At 43.2% G+C, this 22,076-nt stretch overlaps 1 long non-coding RNA gene across 1 annotated transcript; it reads left to right on the top strand.

Annotated features, from left to right (window-relative positions):
* The first annotated feature begins 3,151 nt into the window (after positions 1-3,151).
* LOC135286900 (uncharacterized) lies at positions 3,152-7,599 on the top strand. Its single transcript, XR_010350893.1, has 3 exons — positions 3,152-3,343; positions 4,426-4,521; positions 5,549-7,599. It is a non-coding gene; the product is annotated as an uncharacterized LOC135286900 (long non-coding RNA).
* The last annotated feature ends 14,477 nt before the right edge of the window (positions 7,600-22,076 follow it).

Consider the following 22,076-nt stretch of genomic DNA (forward strand, 5'->3'; position numbering starts at 1 on the left):
AAGCAAAACAAAATAAACCAAACACCAGAAATCAAACCAACTTTTTGAAAAGAAAGAAACCCCAACAAATGAGTAAATATCTTTTTGAGGAAAATCAAAATTATTTTTAATTTGTGTGTAAACCATATGTTTAGGAATATCCTTCTGCCCAGCCATGAGTGACTCCAGTCCAGGGGAGCATCCATCTCCATGGGGTCCCATTCCCCTTCACTGCTGGAATTAGAAATACAAATGATCCTAAATTATGACAGGTTCCCCCTTTTTATTCCCTTCCTTTCCCCAACAGCAGGGTGGGAGAAAGAAACAGTATTAAAATTTAAAAAAAAATAAAAGGAAAAAGTTCAAATTCTCTGGTTTTTTTTCTTTGTTTCTGACATTTCAGTATCTGCAGGTCACATTTTAAAGCTACAACATGAACGACATTTTCTCCCCTGTGAAACAAAATATTTGCTTTTCCAAAATCCTTCCAGAGGAAATTGTTTTAAACATCTCATCACTACATTCACAGAGCCAAGACTTTAAGGAATACACAGGCTACAGCAAAATAAATAAATTTAAGAGCAAGCACTAACAGAGTGTCCTCCATCATCTGTGGTTCTCACACAGACCTAAAGGTTTTCATCACCTCTCCCCAAACTAGGACAGACCTCTTTTTGCTCACTGGAATAGTTTTACCCCTTTATTTGGTGTCTGAAATGATTACTTTCAGCATGCAGTGCCAGTACAGCATGGCCACACCCGCGGGCACTCTCTGCCCTTGGGCTGCCAGCATTTTCACAGGATGCAAAGGGAATTTTTCCCATTTTAACACTCGATACCCTGCTCCTGGTTTTGTAAACATGTGCCAGTGCCGACACAAATATGATTTGCATCCAGTAACCTTTGTGCCTGAGCCTCCTGAGAATACATTTCTCATCTCTGTGTCACCCTGTAAAATACTTACAGTGAATGGGCAGTAATACACAGCTATTACTCCATGGAGCAACCATCTGATATGTAAAGTCAGGAGTTCAAAGAGGATTAAGGATTGCTGGCAATGAGCAAGCTGCATTGCTTGTGGATGTGGAAGCAGCCACAGCTGCTCTCACTTTTCAAGCACTGGAATTATTTCAGCGTCAGTGGAGGATTGCTCTGGAGTTTTTCCCTCTCCAAAAGCCATTGACCCATATTTGTTGTGTTTGGCAGGATGAGAGGTCGTGGGGTTAGGGAAGGTGTCCTGCCCAGCAGACATGAGGAGCTGTTAGCCACTCAGTGGGAGAAACCTCACTGCATGGCTGCAAGGTGCAAGGCAGGTTTTCTTCATCTGGAAACCTTCCTCGTACTCCAGTCAAAAAAGGTGAAGGATTTCCCACCATTCAGGTCAACCCTCTCACACCACTGGCTGCATGTTCTAGTATTTGGACTGTCACAACAGACAGGCTGTTCTGGCTGGCTCATTTCAAATGCATGTCTATTTTTACAGCTAAGAATAATTAAGAGAACAGAGGTGATAGCACAAGAAAAAGGTACTACAGAGTAATATTCCTTGGACAGTTATGTGTACTCAAAAGAGCTGCTATTTGGGGCTGTTATAACAATCTTTTCCATGTTGGTAGTAGAAAAGTAGACAGACAAAAACCTCTTGTGTGCCCTCTCCATATCCTGTCTTCAGAGCAGCATTTAAATTATTGTGGATAAAATAGGGTGTCTGGAATTAGGACCACCTCACAAGACATGAGAATTGCCTCCTGCAGAGCCCATAATTATGGGAACAGTGATACAGATCTTAATTAGCATGAACAAGTATTACAAACACCCACTGGCTGCTGAGGAGATGGGGGCATGGTGTCTCTCAGTGCCATTTGGTCTGGAGGAGCCTGGCTAGGTGACAGCTGCCAAGGCAGGGCTCATTCCTGCCTGGGTTGACAGCACTTCCCATCCTCCCCTCCCCAGCCCCAGGGATGTGCCCCCAGCTCCCAGCTACACTGGGAACTCACCCCTGAGCCAGGGAAAATGAGCCTTTCCAGCCCAGAGATGCTCTTGGTGCCTGGGCAGCCTGTTCTCAGCAGGGAGGGGGTGGCACAGGGTGACCCAGCAGCCCATCTGCTGCTGCCCCTGTGACATCTCTCTTGCAGATGCAGCCAGACAAGAGCTGCTGCTCCGTGCAGCAGCTGCACACATCTGTCCATTCCCCAGCTGGGATTTCCTGAGGGAAGGGTCAGCTATGCAAGTAAAGCCACACGGAGTGAGGCCACCCCTTGCTTTGGTTGTGTTTGTGAGGAGCAGGGTGAAATAAATTCTGCCAATGTAATGCTCATTACTGGATGAAGAACAGGGGGTGCAACTGTGCTCATGAAGTGTTGTGGTTGTGAGGGTCCCAGGATGAGGGAAGAGATGAATCTGACTCCATGTTTCAGAAGGCTGATATATTATATTATATTATATTATATTATATTATATTATATTATATTATATTATATTATATTATATTATATTATATTATATTATATTATATTATATTATATTATATTATATTATATTATATTATATTATATTATATTAATTATATTATATTATATTATATTAATTATATTATATTATATTATATTATATTATATTATATTATATTATATTATATTATATTATTATATCATATCATATCATATCATATACTAAAACTATACTAAACTACAGAGAAAGGATACATCAGAAGGCTAGAAAAGAATGAATAATAAAAACTCATGATTCCTCAGAGCCTTAACACAGCTGGATCATGATTGGTCATTAAATTGAAATAATTCACATGGATCCAATCAAAGATGCACCTGCCACATTCCAAAGCAGCAGAACAGGAGAAGCAAATCAGATAATATTGTTTTTCTTTTCCTCTGATGCTTCTCAGCTTCCCAGGAGAAAAAAATCCTGGCAAAGAGATTTTTCAGAAAATATCATGGTAACAATGAAGTATGGGACATTTTTTAATTTAATCCTACAATTAAACTTTGTGCCAGTATTTGTAATCTGGACATTTTTTACCCTCTTGTTACAACTCCTGCTGGAAACCCTTTAGCTGCCTTCATGAAATTAAGTTGTGGAAAATCTTAAAGGAATTAGAGAATTCACACATGGATCTTGTTTTTCTTTACTGCTCTTTTTAAGGCTGAATAGCTGAGTGCTTACCTTCAGGGATGCTCACAGCCCATGGGTTATGTCACTGCAATGTAGCCTCTTCTCCTTTGGTGGTTTGTTTGTGACTGAGATTAATGTAAACCCAGAATATTTGATGTGGGACAGTTTTGCCTCTAACTCTGCCAGTTTGCTTGGCAACAGGTGTAATGGTAGGGGGAAACTCTCTGGAAGGCAGGTAAATGTTTTGTAAATCTGCTGAATGTCTCCCCATGAAATATAATTTGCTTTAACCACAGAGTTGCTTTGTAGAATACTCAATTTTTACCAGCTGCTTTGAGGTGTGGGGTGATGTGCCCTGGGTGCTGCAAAGCCAGGGGAATGGTTGCTCCAGGGCGTGGTTGTCACTGGCAGAATCCAGGCCAGATCCTCTCTGACTTCCTCACCTAAAATGAGGATTTACTCAGAATCTCTCAGCTCCACTGGAAGCCAATAGAAACAGGCAATTTCAGAGAGCAATTCCCCACGGACAGCTGTATCAGGAGAAGATGGATCACTCTCCTGACACACCTATTTCTCTCCATTAACTTAAAGACAGCCTGCAGCAATAGTTCAGATGGGCCCCTTGGGAGCAGAGTCTCACCCTGGCTCTGTCCACCCTTTGGTGAGTTATGTTGTGTTCTTTTGTCCCCTTTTGTTGTGGTGTTAGAGAAGCCACAGTCACAATGTCTGCTCCTTGCCCTTGAAGTGACAATTCACCACAGTCACCACAAGGACAGCCTGTCCACATGGTCATGCCCAAACACAGGAGGGTCTACACCCGTGTGCTTCATGCCCAGAGTTTGTTATCTGCCCAGCTAAATTGCTCCACTGGGCTTCAAAATTCCAGATTTATCCTTCCAGGTCTCAGCTCCCAGCAGGTAAAGTAGGAATGATTTCATCTCTGCTCCCTTCAGGGTTTTTGCAAGGACAAGCACAGCCGGGCCTTGAGAAAACCAGCTCCTATAGGAGTTGTGGGGAGAGATGGCAGAAAAAAACACCTAACTGGCATTTTCAAGAGGGCCTCTGACAGAAGCCACTGGCATTCTGTTATTTGGGAAAAGGTCGGTTCATACCCTAGGAGGAAATTTTTTAAGCAACTTCATTGGATGTTGAATTAAGTTTGTCATTCTGCTTTCTCAGATTATGTAAAGTTTAAACAAATTTTTAACAGAAGGAAAAGTTTTAAATCCCTGTATTCTTCTCCTGCTGTCTGTGAACATAATCTGAGCCCAGATAAGTCTCAGACAGATGTTTATCTTAAGTGCATTCTCATACAAGATAATACCAGGGGCTTGGAATGAAGATGTCAAGTGACCTTATAAAAAAAGCCTCAGTGTGCGTGTTCAGCTCTCTGATCCTGCTGCAAGATCTTTGGTAAGATAAAAATCAAAAATAAGTAATACAAAACTATGTGAAACACCCACTGCAAGAGCATATCCATCTCTCTGGTAATGAAAGGAAATTGTGACCTCTTAGAATCATAGGATATTAGAATTGTTTATGTTGGAAATTACCTTTAAGGCCTTTAAGTCCAACCATCAAATTCACCATTAAACCATGTCCTCAAATGCTGTATCTGCACATTTTTGAACACTTCCAGGGATGGTGACTCCAGCGCTCCCCTGGGGAATCTGTGCCAATGCTTTACAATTCTTTCTGTGAGAAAAAAAATTTCCTAATGTCTAATCTAAACCTCCCCTGGTGCAACCTGAGGCTGTTTCCTCTCATCCTGTCACTCATTAACATGTTGAGGGAAGAGACAAAAACATCTCACTATGGCTTCTTTCAGGGAGATTTAGGGCATGGTTAGGTCCTCCCTGAGCCTCCTTTTCTCCAGGCCAAACAATCCCACCTCCCTCAGCAACACCCCATAGCCCTTCCACCCCCAGTCAGAGGAGGCTGAGGACCACAAGAGCCCCAGAAGTGTCCTTGGCCATAGCAAAAGGGAGCCCTTGTGGCTTTGGAGACTCCCTGGCAGGTATGGATTTCTGCAAACATTCAAGAGGCAAAAGAGAGGGTAGATGATGGACAGGGAAGTATGAAAAAGTAGGAGACAAAGGGCTAAAAATACACCAGGATTAAGCTGATTTTTGTAAGATAACAATATAGGTTTACACTGGTTTGCTGTGAAGAGAATAGGCAAGTGTAAGGAAAAGTGAGTTATGTTCTTTTATACCCATATCTAACCTCGTGTTAGGTGCTGAGGAACGGGTTTTGGCAGAATCTGATTCTTAGCTTGTAGTGGCTAGTAGGAATGGAGGTTGCTTCAGTTAGGATAAAAGGACCTGAAAATTTTAAAATACCATAGTATAAGTGATGATGGGAAGAAAAGAGAAAATCATAACTAAACTAAACTGATGACAAAATTAATGGTGTTTTATGCTTGGTTTTCTGGTTACAGAGACACATCCCCAGCAACACCTTTGATACCCAGGAATATCACAACGCTGCTGGAGGGTCTGTGCCATCCTGCCCAACTCCAAATCAAGCAGAATAACACAAAAATCAGCCCAAAGTACAATGTCTTAGCTTTGATGACTCTTCAGACCTTTCATTTTTCAGCTTTTATTCAGCCACTGGCTCCTTTACCAGATCACACAGGTGCCCCAAGAGGAGCTTGGTTGCAAGCAGCAGCAAAGCAGGCTCAGAGAAAGTGCTTGCAGCACCAAAATTACAAACATTCACCAAAAATTACATCTGCATTTAGGGGAAACAATGCTGGGAAGAAGGTTTGAGAAGCAATGATGAACCCTTTACCCCTCACAATCTTGTCCCTTCTGCTTGCAAATGAGTTGCCTTAGTCTCTATTTTCAAGGTTGGTCACTGTCAAAGGCCAGTAATGTTCCTTGCTGAGTCTGATCTTGACCACAGCTCTGTCTTGAACCAGCAGAGGAGGTGGAGGCATAACTGAGCAGACCTGTCGTGTCCAAGCTGCAGAAGAGAGTGTGGAAAAGAGGAATGTGACGTCAGGCAGCATCTCTCACCATATGTGGGAGTTCACCTGGAGTTCACATCTGACTTTAACGTGGAGCTGGAGCTGATGCGTGGGCTCACATCCATCACATCCCTTGGCTGGAAGGATTTCAGCGGGGGAACTTGTTTTGGTGGAGGAAGATCACAGGGATCTGCCAGCAGGAACTGAGCAGCAGCAAAGACTCCAGGCAGAGACAGGAAGGAGGAGGAGGAGGAGTTTTAGGTAACACCATGCATGTAGGTGTGAAACACATTGATTCTCCCAAGCCCAAATTGCAATGCCTCTGTTTCAGTTTGAACTCCCTGACTGTACTCAAACAAAAGCCATGAGATGAGACTTGTTGAAATATAACAGCTTATTTCTGTCTCTGGTGTTTTTGTGCTCTCCGAGTCACAGCAGTGGGATGATTTTTTACAAACTACACAAGCACTCATGAATGTACAGCAAGGACTGAGGCTAAGTTTATAATATTCAGCGCAGGCAGGTTTGAGCTTGCTTTGACAAAGCTGGGTCAAACCATAGGAGAAGCCCCAAGCCCACGCTTGCACTGCCAGCCTGGTTTAACCTCTTCTGGGCAATGCAAAGTGAATGGAGGCTGCACACCAGCAGTGCCACAAACTCAAACTTCCCCAAATGCCATGCCATGCACCCTTTAAGCTGTGTGCAGGAAGCACAGGACTCAAAACTGTCCAACATCCCCCCCTCAAAATTTGAGTGGATGACCTAAGTTGCTTTTCTCTACCACCACCCCCGTGAGACAACTGGCTGAGTTTTTTTGCTGTAAAAGCACTCAGTAATACGAGGTTTGGCATCAATCTCTGCAAAGCTTTATTCAGCACTCTTCTGACAGCCCTGCAGAGCATTCTCTGTTGAAGCAGGATGGCAAGACAAAGAAAGAAGCAGCAAGAAAAGCCTGCAGCCTCCAACGTGCTCCTCATGGCCGTGTGTGCGCTCTGACTGTCTGGCCTGAAACGTGTATACAGGCTGTGTCCTAAGTGCCCTGATAAGATTGGGGCTCCAGAATGTGTTGTCCTGAGAACATTTGCTGCTGTTTATCTGTGAGCTGAAAAACTTTCCAAAGTCCCCCGGCCATCAGCCCCGACACCCTGGCTCAGAGCAGATGACAGGCCGAGGCGATACCCAACAGCTTTCGTGCCACGGGGTGATACCGAAGTGGCTGAGAACCCAAAAGCTCAGCCTGAGCTGTTGAGTGGGGTCTGCTGACACCGTTGTGGCTGTTGATACCCAGCACTGCTGCTCTTGTGGCATCCTGTGGGAAAGTGTGGGATCTGTCCCCTCCCCAGGCCCGAGGAACTCATCCTCCTGGAGCCGACAGTCAGGAGGTGACAGCCCCATCCTCCCTTCTGCTCCCATCCGGGCTGTCAGATCCAACCTAGGGGTGAATATATGCATCACCATCAGCTTATGAGCACATAGAAACATATAAATATATAAGTATTTCTCCAGCACAATGTGTTTAATGTGATGGATGTGGGAAAGGTGCCAGAGGCCCTCTGTGTGGGCACCTGTGTTTTCCAAAGTGTAGGCACTTTGCAGTGCCAGTGGGCAGGGGCTGTTTTAAACTTCAGGGGACTGACATCAAGCTCTGCCTACTTTTCTTCCATGTGCAGGGTAGGGAAAATATGGGGAAACCTCCCAGTGTGGTTTTCACTGATGTGGTCCCAAGACTACCCACCCACAACCTGCCTGTTTCTGCTTTGCTGATGTTATCCCAATATATTAGTTGGGATAACTAATAAAAACATTATATATTATATGTTTAAGTCATTTCTATAGAATAATAGTTTCTGGATTTATTTTTCCATTTTTCAGCCAAAACCCCTCCCAAACTACCAGGAGTAAAACTTAATCTTCTTACTGTACACATCCCTATAAATCCTTCCAGACTCAGTGGGGTGTTGTATGGTTTAATGGCTTAATTAGTGAATGTTTACGAAGCACTTCTGATATCTTTGCATGAAAGATGCTGTAGAAGCACAAACTTACAATATTTTCATCACCCAATTAAGTTCAAGCAACATATAGGGAAGATATTTATTTACATAACTTAAGAATTTTATAATTCTTACAGAGCTTGCAAAAAGCTCAGAGAAGATTTCAGCTGCTCCAGCTACCAACTTCTGACAGTCCTGGAGGTTTCTGGTAACCTGTGCCCTGTGGGAAGGGAAAGCATTTTCTCTGAGAAGTTTTTTTTTTTTTTCAGTTCTGCACAGTCTGCAGGGTGGTGAAACATGTTTGGCACTGGGGCTTCCCCCTACAATTTGAATTCCAGGCAGTAGTTGCACTAGAGAAACCCTGTGAAGACTCTGGAGTTAGGCACTATTTCTGGAAGTCCTCCTCATCAAACAAGCTAAAAATAACAATAAATGCCCCAAGTTCTTTGGCAGGGGGACAGCAACCAGGGCCCATCATGCCTAGTTCCCACCTACACAGCTCTGGAGTAAAGGTCTACATGGAGTTATTTGCTTTCTTCTCATCCACACCCCTGATGTCTGCTAGCAGCAGTCGTTTTAATCAGTGATTTACCTGCTTTTTGTACCCAGAGCAAACACAGAAACATTGATTTCCCCCCACGTGTGCTGCTTTGTTCGTGTGACTTGAAGTTTTGAAGTCTCTAATCTTGTCCCCAGCTGAGTTGGGAATCTGGCTTGTGCCACCACCACACTGCAATTCCAGACAGAGGTGGGCAAAACCCCTCTATTTTGGAGAAATAACTGCCACATAGGAAAGAAATCTGGGAGGTGAAACAGGTATTCTGAGAAAATGTCAGCTGAATTGGTGGTCTTCAGCAGCAAAACGACTTTTAGGCATTCATTGCTGGGAGTGATACCAACATGCTGCTCCATAAATGTGGGGGGAGTCTTCACCAGGTTTCCATCTCCCCCTTGCCCAGAAGATGCTGCTGAGTTGGTGCAGAGAAGGGTGACAGGCAGGATCAAAGGTATGGAACAGCTCTTGTGAGGAGATGGATTTAATAGAGGGCAGATAAAGTGAAGGAGGATGTGATAGAGGGTTATAAAATCATGACTGGCCTGGAAAAACATGGATAGAGAAGGAGACTGGCTCCTCTGACCCAAGGACTAGGGAGGTGTCAAATAAACCATCAAATTGGCATGTGGAATAGAAATAAAATTAGATATTGTGCACTGTCTGTGCACTGCAGCTTTGGAGCTTGGACCAGGGGATGCTCTAGATATTCTGGGGTTTTTTTGTGGTTTCAAAATGTGACAGTGCAAAGCAATGAATGAAAGATCCCCCAGGGATTGCCAAGCACAGAGATTTTGCTGGGATGTCACAGGGCACTGCTCCGGTGTGCCCACCCTGCTCAAGGTGACAGTGGGACCTGGGCAGGACAGCTCTGGCTTGGCACAGCACAGGTATTGTTATGTTTCTGTTATGTGACATTAATTTGTCAAAAATGAGCAATTTCCTGTCAGCATCTGCAGACAACAGCTCTGTTTTAGCACACCAGGACCGAGCCCAAGACTCAGCATTCAGGGTGAAATCTGCCTGTTCTGGAAAACCTTCTCTGTGACGGTTCTCACCCAGACATGTCAGGGGCCTCCAGCACATGACCAGCCAATGTAATTTCCATATTTCCTCCTCGGGGGTTTCTGAAAAGAGGTTTAGCTACAAACCTGAGCAAATGCAGGAGCTCAACACTGACTTTTTCCTTCCTATTTCCTCCTAAACACAAAAGCTTCTTCCTCCTTTTTATTAAATCAAGGCTCATCCTTCATCATTATGAGGACATTACAAAATCCTTACTGATGTGCTTCCTGATTCTGCACCTTCTAAAATAACCCCCAAGCCAGAGGACACCATTCCCCTTTGGGGTGATCAGACAGCACTACCTTCTCTCCTTGCTCAGCTGCAGCTCCATTTTGATGGACTTCTAAAATGTAGAATCATGGAACACCTCAAGCTGGAAAGGATCCATAAGGATCCCTAATCCCAACTCCCTGCTCCTTGCAGGACCACCTAAAATTAACCCCATGACTAAGAGCACTGTGCTGTGAGTTCTGGCAGGTTTGGTGCTGTGGCCACTTCCCTGACCACATGAGGAACCTTGTCCTGATGTCCAAACTGAACTCCCCCTGGCACAGCTCCACTCCATGTCCTCACGTCCTATCACTGGCCATGTCACGAGCCTGCTCTGATCTTCCTCCCACCTAAGCCCATGTAAATTTGAAACATTCCCTCTGCCTTTGATCCAGGTTGCCAGCACGAAGAATCTGGCTCTGAAGTCTGGACAGAGGATGTAGCCAGAAGAGCTGATAGAATTCCAAACCCAAAGTTATCCACAGGGCTGCCTTAGTCTTCTGGCTCGCTGGAGACCTGGTCATGTGCAGGTCCACGTGTTTCTTCAGTGTTAGTGAAATTTGGAGGGATATAATGCACTGCTGTTAGTCTAGGCAAAATGCAGCAAGTAAACAAATTATTTCAGTCTCATTTACAATATTTTATTGCTGTATACCATTGATCCTCTCTCCTTCACTGGCTTTCACTTTTCCATAGAACAGGCCTTTCAAACATTGCAGTATCATCACTGCTTCTAATTCAGGATTGTTTCAGGCCCTTACATCCCTGTGTACACAGGGAGAGCACAGGGCTCAGATAGCAAAATAAATCTTTGAGTCTTAAAGCCATTTTTTTAGTTTATCATTTTATTTGGAGATCACTTAGGGTTTCCCCTCAGCTGTGAAATTACAGCCTGTGCATTAGTAGTTATTTTGTCCCTCAAAACACCTTGTCACTGAATTATTTCATGCAGGAACCTTCTTATAACTTATCTCCTCCTCTGACTTTTTCACACTTAAAGGTCACAGTCCTCTGCCTCTGATATCACCAGCTCTCACTGCAGAAAGGGTAAGAGTCCCAACATGTGGCAGGAATTTGAGGAGGAGACAAAGCACTGCAGGAAAAAAAGGCTTTTTTTTAACAGAAAATTTATGGGCTGTTGGGGAGGACAGAAAAATAGGTAAAAGGAAGAGGGAAAAAGCTTCTGGTTGGAGCCAGGCAGGACAGACGTTGCCAACCAGAATTCATGGCTGCACACAGACAGGGTACCCACCTCTCCCTTGCTCCCTGTATGGATTTTGCTGTCTATCTCACCACTTCTGAGTGATATTATTTAAAAAATCATCACCTGAATGGCAACCACTCTCCTGGCTACCCAACAGCAGAGTGCCCTTGTAAAAGACTTATAAATACAGCCTGCAAAATGCTCAGTGGAGGATCTGTACTTACAACAGGAGCCCAGGGCAGGGGTGAAGTCAACGTGAAGTCACCTTGAACTGAATTCCCCCCAAAACAGCCCTGACAGGGTCTCAAACCTCTGATTTGGATTTTATTGGGGTAGAAAGCAGAACAGAAAGGTCTCTCAGCCAAAGGGAGCAGAGACAAATGGAAGTAAAGCAGGCTGGGGGTGGCTGTAGTTAACTCTTCTGCTCCTGGAGGCCTTTCAGCTGCTCGGACGCCGCAGGTGAGCTCAGAGACACCCACGTGTCCTGTTTCAAGGTCAGCATCAACCACAGAAGTCCCCGTGTCCAGATTTAGACTGGAATCCAAAACACATGAGGGACAAGTTAATTTTGCCTCTGATAAAAGGGAGGGGGGGCTGGCCAGCAGATTTTGCTGTCGTTTCAGTAGCAAGTGGAAAGGAAAGGCAAGGGCTGTCCCCAAAGGAGGCTTACCCAGGCTGCACAATTCATGTTTCCATTTGGCAGGAAATACGGTAAAGATAAATGGATTTCCTTTGGAAAAGCAGAAGCTTAACTGAGACATCACACTGTTTTAACACACTTTTAAAGTAATACAAACTGTTGCAGAGGCTCTGCAAAAAGCCAGAGCAGCAGGTTTTTCCAAACCAAACCATATTCCAGCATGACATGTTATGCAAGGAGCAGAAAACCAGGCAATGACAGAACAATGGGTATAGAGATGGAAGAGCATTTATAGATAAATAGGGATTTGTAAATTTTAAATTGAGTCTTAATGGACTTGCATTCTCTGCCAACATATTTACAAGGAAAAAGGATTAACAAGGAGTTTGGCACAAAGACCTCCATCTACAGAGCAGTTTTTCAGGAGGACCTGCTCTTTTGAGAAAAACATTTATGTGAGTCGTCTAAAACTACTGTGGAAAAATCCATCTCTCACACAGATGCTGACCTGTGAAATGTTCACTTTTTTGCATTCCATGATGAGCAGAGTCTAAGATCTGCACCACTGCTCTGAGGTAGATTCTGCCTCTGGAAGGATTGTTTAAACACCTTATTATGAAATTATACAGGTGTGCTTGACTTTACTATTGATTTCCAACAGCTCTATGTGAATAGGTGGTTTTGCTCTGTATTGGCAAAGGAGAAAACTTAGAGGGGGGAGCAGAATATTAAATAAAAACTATTTTTCAGGCTTCTTGTAACTCAAAGCCATGATCTGCTTTGAGTTCTATTATCTCATCAGTGTTAGTCCACTGCCAACTCATTGGAAAAGTGAACAGTTCTGTTAACAATTGTGCATTTCTTGAGGAGGAGTCACTTGGATGCACTACACCTGTATCCAAACAGTGCATGAAGGATGAATTGTGTGGGGCTGAGCAGCACTGGGGTTGAACTGAGACCCTGGGAACTGCCATTTCTCCCACAGCACTCCTGGTTCTCCACACCTCTGGAATAACTTGCCTGTTACAATCCACCTGAACACAGCCACCACCTCAGGTTGCTGTAGCAACTTCATTAATTTCAAGCTGAATTGAGCTGATTAGGTCCCAGGATAGCATCCACCTTAGCCTGCATTCCCACTGCCTGGCACAGCCATGACCTTTAAGCAAATTGTTGCTCTTCTCAGTGTGAGCAGAAGCAGCCACCCACGAGCCTCACAAGATGAGAGTTTCCTGTCTTCATCACAATATATTGTAGAAAAGTTGTCTTGACTGAACCTTCCCTGCACCATCTGAACCATCAGCATTACTGCACTATTCAGGAGTATGAAATGCTCATACACTGCAGTGGATTTGGTTTTTCTATATTATTTTCATTCATTCCTGTCCCTCATCTCTACCTGGCAGATTCTGTCCATCCCAGGTAGGACTCTGCAGCACAAACACCTCCCCTGCAGGAGCAATGTTAGGTATTTTCGTTATTTTTTTCTCCCTCTAAGTCTGGTTTTATTCTGATAGCAAATTAAAATTTACAATTTCAAATCAAATTTTAACAAGTCAAAGCCCAATACTTTGCAGCAAGAATTTCTGGTTTAAGTGTTGGACCCTGGGGAACAAGGAGTGGAAATGAATGCACTGCCATGTCTCAAACTCTGGGACATGGAGAAGGGGCCTGTGAGGAGACAGGACAGCATTTCCCTTGGGACCAACTTCCATTTGCTGGTCCATGGAGACCACACAGCACAGAACTGCACAAGCACAGGAATGGGATTGAGGAGTGGGAAAGACAAGTAGAGGGGCATTAGGACCATCAAAGACCCTCAAAACCCTCTGACCTATTTCTAGAAGGATCCAGGGGAATGGACTGCATTTTCATTTGCATTTGTATTTTCGTTTGCATTTGCATTTGCATTTGCAAGAGAAGTGAGAAACCTAATCCCAGAGCAAGGAAACCTTACCTGTGAAAAGGTACCCCCATGAAACCTGGGCAGTGCTCACAGGATCATGGACACCCTGTTGGCTGAATCACTGCTGGAACCAGGACTTGTGATCTCCTTTCCTCTCCTACCTGACCTCCCTTTCACAGTCTCTTTCTTCTCTCTTTTCTTTTATATTTTTATTCCTCTTATTATTAAAGGGTAGGGGCAAAACTTACCACTTTCCATGCTGAGTGTTTGCTAATAAAACTCTGTGAGTTTTGTTTTGGGACCATTTTGGCTTTTCCCATTCTTTTTCAACCACAAACACCTACCATTCTTGGGTTTTTTCTTCCACACGGGAATGGGACACAACAGTAAGGGGAAACTTCATCTGCCAAACTTAAACATTTACATTTATTTGGGAAGTTCATGAAGACCTAGATGAGCACACCTGGAATGTGTGCAGTGAATGGATCACTATCCATCCACATTTACCAATGCAAGGCTCATAAAATAATTTGCTCATTTTTGTGGATATGTACTTTTAAAAAAACCTCTCAAACCAGAGTTTCAAAAACACCAGGTATCAGTTTGTTCCATTATATTAGGACATCATCATCATCATCATTACTCCGGTGCTGCTTTTGGTTGCTGTTGTTATTAAGTCCTCTGATGTTTGTGCAAGGAAAAAAAAATCACTGCACTTCAGATTATTTAACACCTAAATGAAACGGAGCTGGTTCATCCCACGGAGTTGCTAGGCAGCCATGGCAGAGCAGCAAGCAAGGACAAATAAACAGCTCAAGGAACACGAGCTGCAGCAGGGCAGACCCTACCCCTGCAAGCGTGTGCAAACCACAGATTTTGTGAGCAGAAAATTATCCAATTAGGAGAGGAACGAGGCAAACTGCTTATGGAGCTGTTCTGAAACTTTTCAGCTTTTTTTCCCCCTTTTAGAAATTTCAGGCAGGAACAAGTCAGTATCCAGGTTCCCTCCTACTTTCCCCTATGGAGCAGAGACACAAGGGACTGGCTCCTTTTCTATTATAGGACACTCTCCAGGAGAAAAATTCAGCCTGGGAATTTCAGAAACTTCAGAGCAGTTCAGGTTTTTCATTTTACAAAACCACCATACTTGTAATTATCAATTAAATGTGGAAAAAAAAAAAGTAAAATATCTCACACGGGCATAAGCTTTCCAGAGGCTGAAGAGGACACTGTCTCCACTGTCAGAAGAAACTTTGGTTTATCAATAGCCCAGCCTGATATTCTGACACCTCTTTTTTTGCAAAACTGACCATATAAATCCTGATTCCACTCCAAAAATTACCAATTCCTAAGATATCTTTCTACAGCACTTTCTGACATATTTCATGTTGGTGTATGAGCAACAAGGTAGAGGTTACAGTCATGAAGGAACAGGGATCATGGAGAAAGGTGCATTCCTCTCCTGGGAAGAGGAGAATTTCCCTGCTGGGAAATTGACACTGGGCCCTCTGAGTCTGGCTTATGAACAACATCCTTTGGTGGAGCACCATGGATTTTCTGAAGCTGGATATATCCAGAGCTGTTCTTCAGCTGCACAGTGACTATAATAAAGTTCAAAAGGAGGTGTATGTCAGAAAATGTAACAACCAATCACTTTGGGGTTTTTTTTCTTCGTTTTGTTTTGTTGGGTTTTTTGTTGGTTTTTTTTTTTTTTTTTGCTTTCAAATGCAAAATAGCTGTTTTGAGTTGAGTCTGACAAGGCTGGAATTTTGTCACAAATTTACAAGTTCTTGACTTGGAAAGAATAGTTCATATTTATGAAAAAATCTTTCAAGAAGCTTAGTTTTCTGGATACAAACAGCATTCATGAACTGCCTTAACAACATGTCATTTTGTTCTGGAGTACTTACATGAAGTGCTTTTCATTTATTTGAAGATGAAAGAACGCATTTATTAAAACAAACAGAAAAATAAGGCTGAGTAATTATTTTTGAAGTGGGGGTGGGAAAAAGGTGGAAAAACCTAAAGTTGTGCCAGATTTCACATGCAACTGATGGGTTTGTTTGTCTAAGGGAAAATGTCTGGGTCTGGTGGGGCACCAACTGGTACAGCCAGAGAGGAATAAAACACTTAATGATCTCCATGGTGTGGCTCCAACCAGGGCAGAAAAACAGTGCTAGAAGTGCTCCTGTCTCTATAGTGACCTCAGTGGGAGTTTGCAGCATTTCTGCAGGTGTCTGCATGGTAGACACCTTAACTGAAATGAGATTAATCCCCTCCCAAAGGTGGTTACAGGAGGCAGAGAGGCTGCACTGCTCTGGGATCAGCTTTTAAAGGCAGTGGCTGGGAGATGAGCTCTGTCACTGCACTGGGGCTTTGTGCCTGCTGTCTGACCCCTTACAGAGCTGCCTTATACACCAGATATTTGGGAGATCTGAGCCTTTCCAGCTCTGCCATATAAGGGATTTCACTGAGCGTGTCTCCATCATGCCTGTTGGGTATTATCTGTATAACCCCTTCGGGCTGGATTATCTCCTTTACTGAAATCTGTTCCATATAAGGGGCTGGGAAAGGGCTGTGCTTCTCCATCTGCTCGTGCCTTGGAGTGGCGAAAGGACTGTGTGCCTGCAAGGGCTTGGCTCCAGCCCCAAACCCCCCCATGCTCACAGGGCTGGAGCAGTTGGCATGGGAGCTGGCTCTGTCTGTGGTTTGCCACCCTCCAGACCTTCCCCGTGAAAGTTCTTCAGAAATTGGGTGGTTTGGTTAGATAATTGTCTTTAGTGCCAGGTAGGTGATGGCCAAATGTTGATGCAGGGCATGAAATCAGCTCTGGAACATGTCATCTCTGGGAGAAATCAACACCCAAACCTTGTGCCAGCATCCAGGAAAGTGTGGTCAGTTTTGTTGTTATGAAACTGCTAAGATTCATTTCATTTGTGGCAAATGCACTGTCTAATCTCCTTTGTAAGTACTAAGATGTAGTAGCTTTTGATGTAGAACAGCAAATGCGAGATTTTGTGAAGCAGAAAGGTTTTCCACCCATTCCTGGGATGCACAATAGTAAGTTAATGGCACAAAACAACCCATGGTCAAAGCAACTTTCACATCCCCCCATGAACATGTGGTATGTTTTTTATATGAGTGATTCTTTACAGAATTTTACTCCCATAAAAGCTTTTCTTGCCTCATTTTGTACATGTGCCAAATGGCAAGGAAAGCCAGAGGCAATTAAAATAAATATGGCTTGAATTACAGGCCTGTTCCCACAAGACCATATGATAAGTAAACGGGTTAAGATGTGCAACAAGGAAAAGAAGATGTTGTAGAGAATCTACTTTCCCAGAATTGACATTGGCCTGGTTTTCTTGTGCTCACCCCTCTCCCTGAGAGCCAGGGTCTCTCCAGCACCATTCCATGCAAAGGGGATGAAAAGGGCTGCACCTCCATCCAGTGCCTGGTCCCCTTCATCCTGCAGCATGGAGCCACATCTGCTAAAAGGCCAAGTTTTACCTCCCCATCCCAAATTCCATCACCTAATTCCAATGTGGGTTTTTTATGGTTTTTTGTTTTTTTTTTTTTCCTGTGGGTGAAAGCAAGTAAAGAGCTTCATGTTCCCAAAGAAAAAGAGTAAGAATATCAAAATACTGAAAGATGGAGAAAATGAAAAAGGTTGCCCATCTTAGACCTCTGTTGTCATGTCAGATCAGGGGAGGCAGAAAAGGTCAGAATAATTATTATTTCAATGGTACATTTCTTCTGGTGAACTCTTGGTAGTGTCCCCTTCCTCACTGTGATAAAATAAAAGGATTGGGATTTGAGTCCTGCACAAGCACTGAGGAAGGCATGGTCCAAGTGCAAGCTCAGTCACACTCAAAGGGACACCTTCAAGGTGTACCAAATCTTTCCATTCATTTTGACACAGATTTGAGAAGGAAATTGAGGAAATGTTGTATGCAGAATGACCCAAATGCAAGTGTTGATCAGGAAAGTATCAATATATGTGCTCTGGTCTCTAGAGTAGGGCATGAGGGTCCCTCAAAGGGTCAAGGAGGAGAAATCATCTGGACATCACTGTGGTGCCCCTCTCTTAAGAAAATATTCTCTTCCACACAACCTCAATCCTTTACACTGCTGTGATTAATACACTAAACCTAGTACTCATCCCTTTTCCATGAAATTCTGGGCTTAACCCTCCTTTTGCATTACATTTCTGGTGACTGGGATGGACAAGGGCAGGTCTTGACATCACCAAGCATTGAGTCACAGGAACACCATTAATCACCAGGGAAAATAATGCCCCAGTAGAGAGTTTTTTAAAAAAGTCACACTTCAATATCTTCAGATTTTTTTAACGTCCTCAAAAGCCAGGGCTTGGTCTACATCCCTTATGCTGATTGGTCTGGCACAGAACCATTTGAATGGATAACTGGTAATTCCCCTCTGGCTTTTGGCCAAAACTCTCCATAAGAAGTTTTTATTCAGCTGACTTTTTTTTTTTTTTTAAATGTTGGCAACATAATTTTGAAAAGCAGGAAAAAATTGTGCCATTGGAATTATGCCTGTGCTTCCCTGAGCTGGGGGAGATTAGCAGAAAGAGAAATCTTTCTTGTTTCACTATCAAGGAAACAGCTTGATTTGAAAATTCCATCTAAAATTATGCTATTTTAATAACTTTTGCCATTTTTTCCTTAAGAAAATGTTTATTAGAATTTTTCCTTCATTGTTCTATCACTCATAGAGGAAGGAGTCTCTGCGTAGAACACGTTGAGAAATTTGTTGCAAGGTAGAGGGGAGAGGTAGCAGGAGGAACAAGGTGACTGGTTTTTTGCTCTGTATTTTACACTGTAGAAAAGAACATCCCAGACTTCAATCCTGACCTCCACACTGGGTCAAAGTGAAAAGGAGACCTTACAAACAGTGCAGCTTGAGATTGCAAGGCCTCAGTTCAGGGCTTTTTACCTTATATGCTTCCATTGCATTCCCACTCCAACACTCTTCCTTCTGCAGCTGAGCCTTCCATGCACACTTTTCCCCCAGCACTTGCTGATGTCCAACACCTACCAAGATCTGCCAAAGCTGGGGCAGGTGGCACACTGCAAAGACCCAGATGAATTTTTCAGTTTTGGACAGGACTCGAGGAAATGGCACAAAGCAGAGTTGGGGAGGTTTAGGTTAAATATCAGGAAAATGTTTTTTGCCCAGAAGGTGACTGGGAGCTGGAACTCAGGGCGGTGGTCACAGCACCAAGCCTGACAGAGTTCAAGAAATATTTGGGCAATGCTCTCAGGGACATGGTGAGATTTTTGGGGCATTGTGTGCAGGGCCAGGAGTTGGACTGCACGATGCTGATGGATTCCTTCCAACCCAGCATATTCTGTGAACAAAGAAGGAAGGAGGGAACACATGAGTATCTGAGTTAGAGCTTAAGTCTTAACACAGACCACAAATTTTGACAGCTAGGAAGAGGTGAATGGTGTAAAAAACCAGTGAGAGCTGCAGCTTAAATAGACAAATAAATATTACAACACTGCTCATCTGTTTTTCCTTGCCAGATCTCATTGCTCATTGAAAACAGTCACTAATGTTGAGTATTTACAATACATACATCAATTTATGAGCCTTCCTCCACCCAGGCTGCTGTGCCAGAGATGTTTTTAAATCTTGTGCTTAGAGAAGAAATATGTCCTAAAAGGGAATTTGTGAGCTGGTCAACAGATGCTCTAGGTCTGACCTCCCATAAATTTGTGGCAGTATTATTGAGGGTGTAAACAGCAATAATACAATTTCTCTGAACCCAGTGCAAATAATTGTGCAATATTTTGCTGGCCTAAGAGGTCAGACTGTCCCCACCTGGCTCCCTGCTTTGGCAAAATGGTTTGGCTTAGCCCTGTACCAAACATGGGTGATGGCTCGAGTTATTACAGTTTTCTCTTTAGGGACTCACCTCATCTCAACCCTGTCTCTACACACTCTTCTTCCAGCCCAGCAAGAGGAAAGGAACAATCCCCCAGGAGCACAGGTCTGTCCAGGGCATAAAGAGTGTGAACTTGTTGTCAATACAGCCTTGTATGATCTGGGGGAGAAAAAAACTTTTTCACATGTCAAATCCTCTCCTAGTGATTAATACTCTTATTTTACCACATTTGTGCCTTTTAATGATCACATTATACTGAGCCCCACAATGCTGCTTTAATCAGTCTCTAGGTCAGCTGTGGGTCATGTGTAGGTGTACACATATTGTCCTGAGCCTCAGCCATGCCTCCTACAACAGAGATAAAACTGGGGAGGATGAGCACCAACTAGAATTATCATTATCATGACTGAATGAGCAGGCACAGCCCTCCAAAGAGGGTGGAAAGCATTGATTTTTACCTGATTTATTGCTATTTATGCACATGCTTATCCTGTCTCCCGGAAATGGACACAAAGGCATCGAGTGATCTACTCATGTGAGTTAAGTACTTCAGAGTTTGCAGGCTTTGGGCCTAAATCCATGACAGCAAAGCATCTTGCTGCATGTCTTGAATTTATCTAGACCAGAAATGTGAAAGATTGTTTTTAAGGGTTAATCCTCTGTTAACTGGTGTCCTTTTTTGGGCTTGTGTTGCCCAGAAAAAGGTACCCGGATGTCCTTATCTCTTTGTTTTTATTGTCTCATATTGTCCTAATCTCAATTGTTCTAATTTTATTACTCTACTTATATTACTATTTTATAACCATTTTATTGCTATTAAAGTTTTAAAATTTCAAAAACAAGTGATTGGCGTTTTTCACAAGAAACTTTTATTTAATCTTGAAACTTCCCAGACCCTCTGCCTGTGCTTTCATAAGAGGACGACATTAAGCCCCCAACATATTCTGTTGAAATGTGATTTAAAGTTCCGGCAGAAAGGCAAAACTACTTCTTTCCCCCTTCCCCCTCTAAAAAACACAATAAACAAACATAAGCTGCTGCCTTTCTCTGGCTCTTTACTTATTCTAGTAGATGGATTCCTCGGTCAGACAGGTAAGACACAATTGAATTTGTGAGCCTAATGCATATCAGTTCATGCACCCTAGACTATTTCCCAAAACTGCACATCACACCATCTGTCGTGAATAGGTGGAGGGCAAATGGCAAAAGAAAATCTGCCATGCAACACAGAAGAAAATCATTAGCACAGGAGAGGGGAAAGGTGCTGTTACCTGAAAAAAAGGCAACACATGCCTCAGGGAATGAGAGCTCATTAGAGTGCTTGTCTCTGTTTCCTTTGTTGTTAACCTTAGTGGGTAAACACAAGCCCAAATGTTCATTTAAAGGATTTTAATGCTCAGTCACACGTAATTTTCAAGCACTTCCTAGATGTCTCCTCTTGCCACGAGCTGTTTTTTCTCTCCTTCACAGCATTTGGGCTTTCCCTCGGTATCGCTCCACATCTCAGCCTGTGGAACTCCACGACAGCCTCTCTGTGAAAGTATTTCATGTTCTCAGTTTACCCCGTCACAAAACACCACCAGAGGCCATCAGCTTCCTCCCAGTGCTGCTCTCCATCGTGGTGCAGTGCAAGGAACAGGCTTTACCAAGATGGTTTCAAGATAGTCTGTACAACCAAGGGTCCAAATTACATCAGTCAGGCATTTGTTAAACATCTCCACATTCCCCAGTATTTCCCCTAATTCCAGGTTGACTCAAACCATTGTGTGAGTGGGTTATGCCTTCAGGTTTGGGCTATGGTCCTTCCATATGACACAGGGGTGCTGCCGTGTCAAAATCCCCATTTTCTTTTCATTCATCAGCATCCCCTTTTCATTTAAATGATTCAATTATGAACTTCTCCAGTGCTCGCTCTGTAATGAATTCCTTGACCAGAAATACTCGAGATGTTGCTAGTCCTGGGTGTAATTGAATATTTGTTCTGTGACTTGAACCTGCTATCAATACTTATTGAAGAACTGAACACACACTTGTCCACTGAGTGCTTAAAAGTGACTCAGGTTATTATGTTGTGGTTGATTTACAGCAAAACCACCTGAATTATGAACTGCATGAGGAAGAGCTAATTGAATTTGAAATGTTAAGGCTGATGGTGCTTCAGACTGTGATTAATACCAAGTCAAAAGCCTTCCCCAGGGATGTTGGCATCAAGAGATGTTCAACAGCTCTACAGATATGTTTTATAGTGGGACAAGCCTTTCATTGGCAAAATGAGATTTATCTTTTTAGAGGTGGTTAATCTACAAGTTAAACCAGTATGAGCTGCAAAAGGTCACAATGGGAAAGTTGTTGAATTGTGAGAGAATTAAGAAAAACAATAAAATCTCTCATTGGACTGATTTTCTTTCTTTACATTTTAGCTTTTAAATTTATGGAGGCAGTTTTAAC

Source organism: Passer domesticus, chromosome 1 (assembly GCF_036417665.1).
Source record: "Passer domesticus isolate bPasDom1 chromosome 1, bPasDom1.hap1, whole genome shotgun sequence".
Lineage (NCBI taxonomy): Eukaryota > Metazoa > Chordata > Aves > Passeriformes > Passeridae > Passer > Passer domesticus.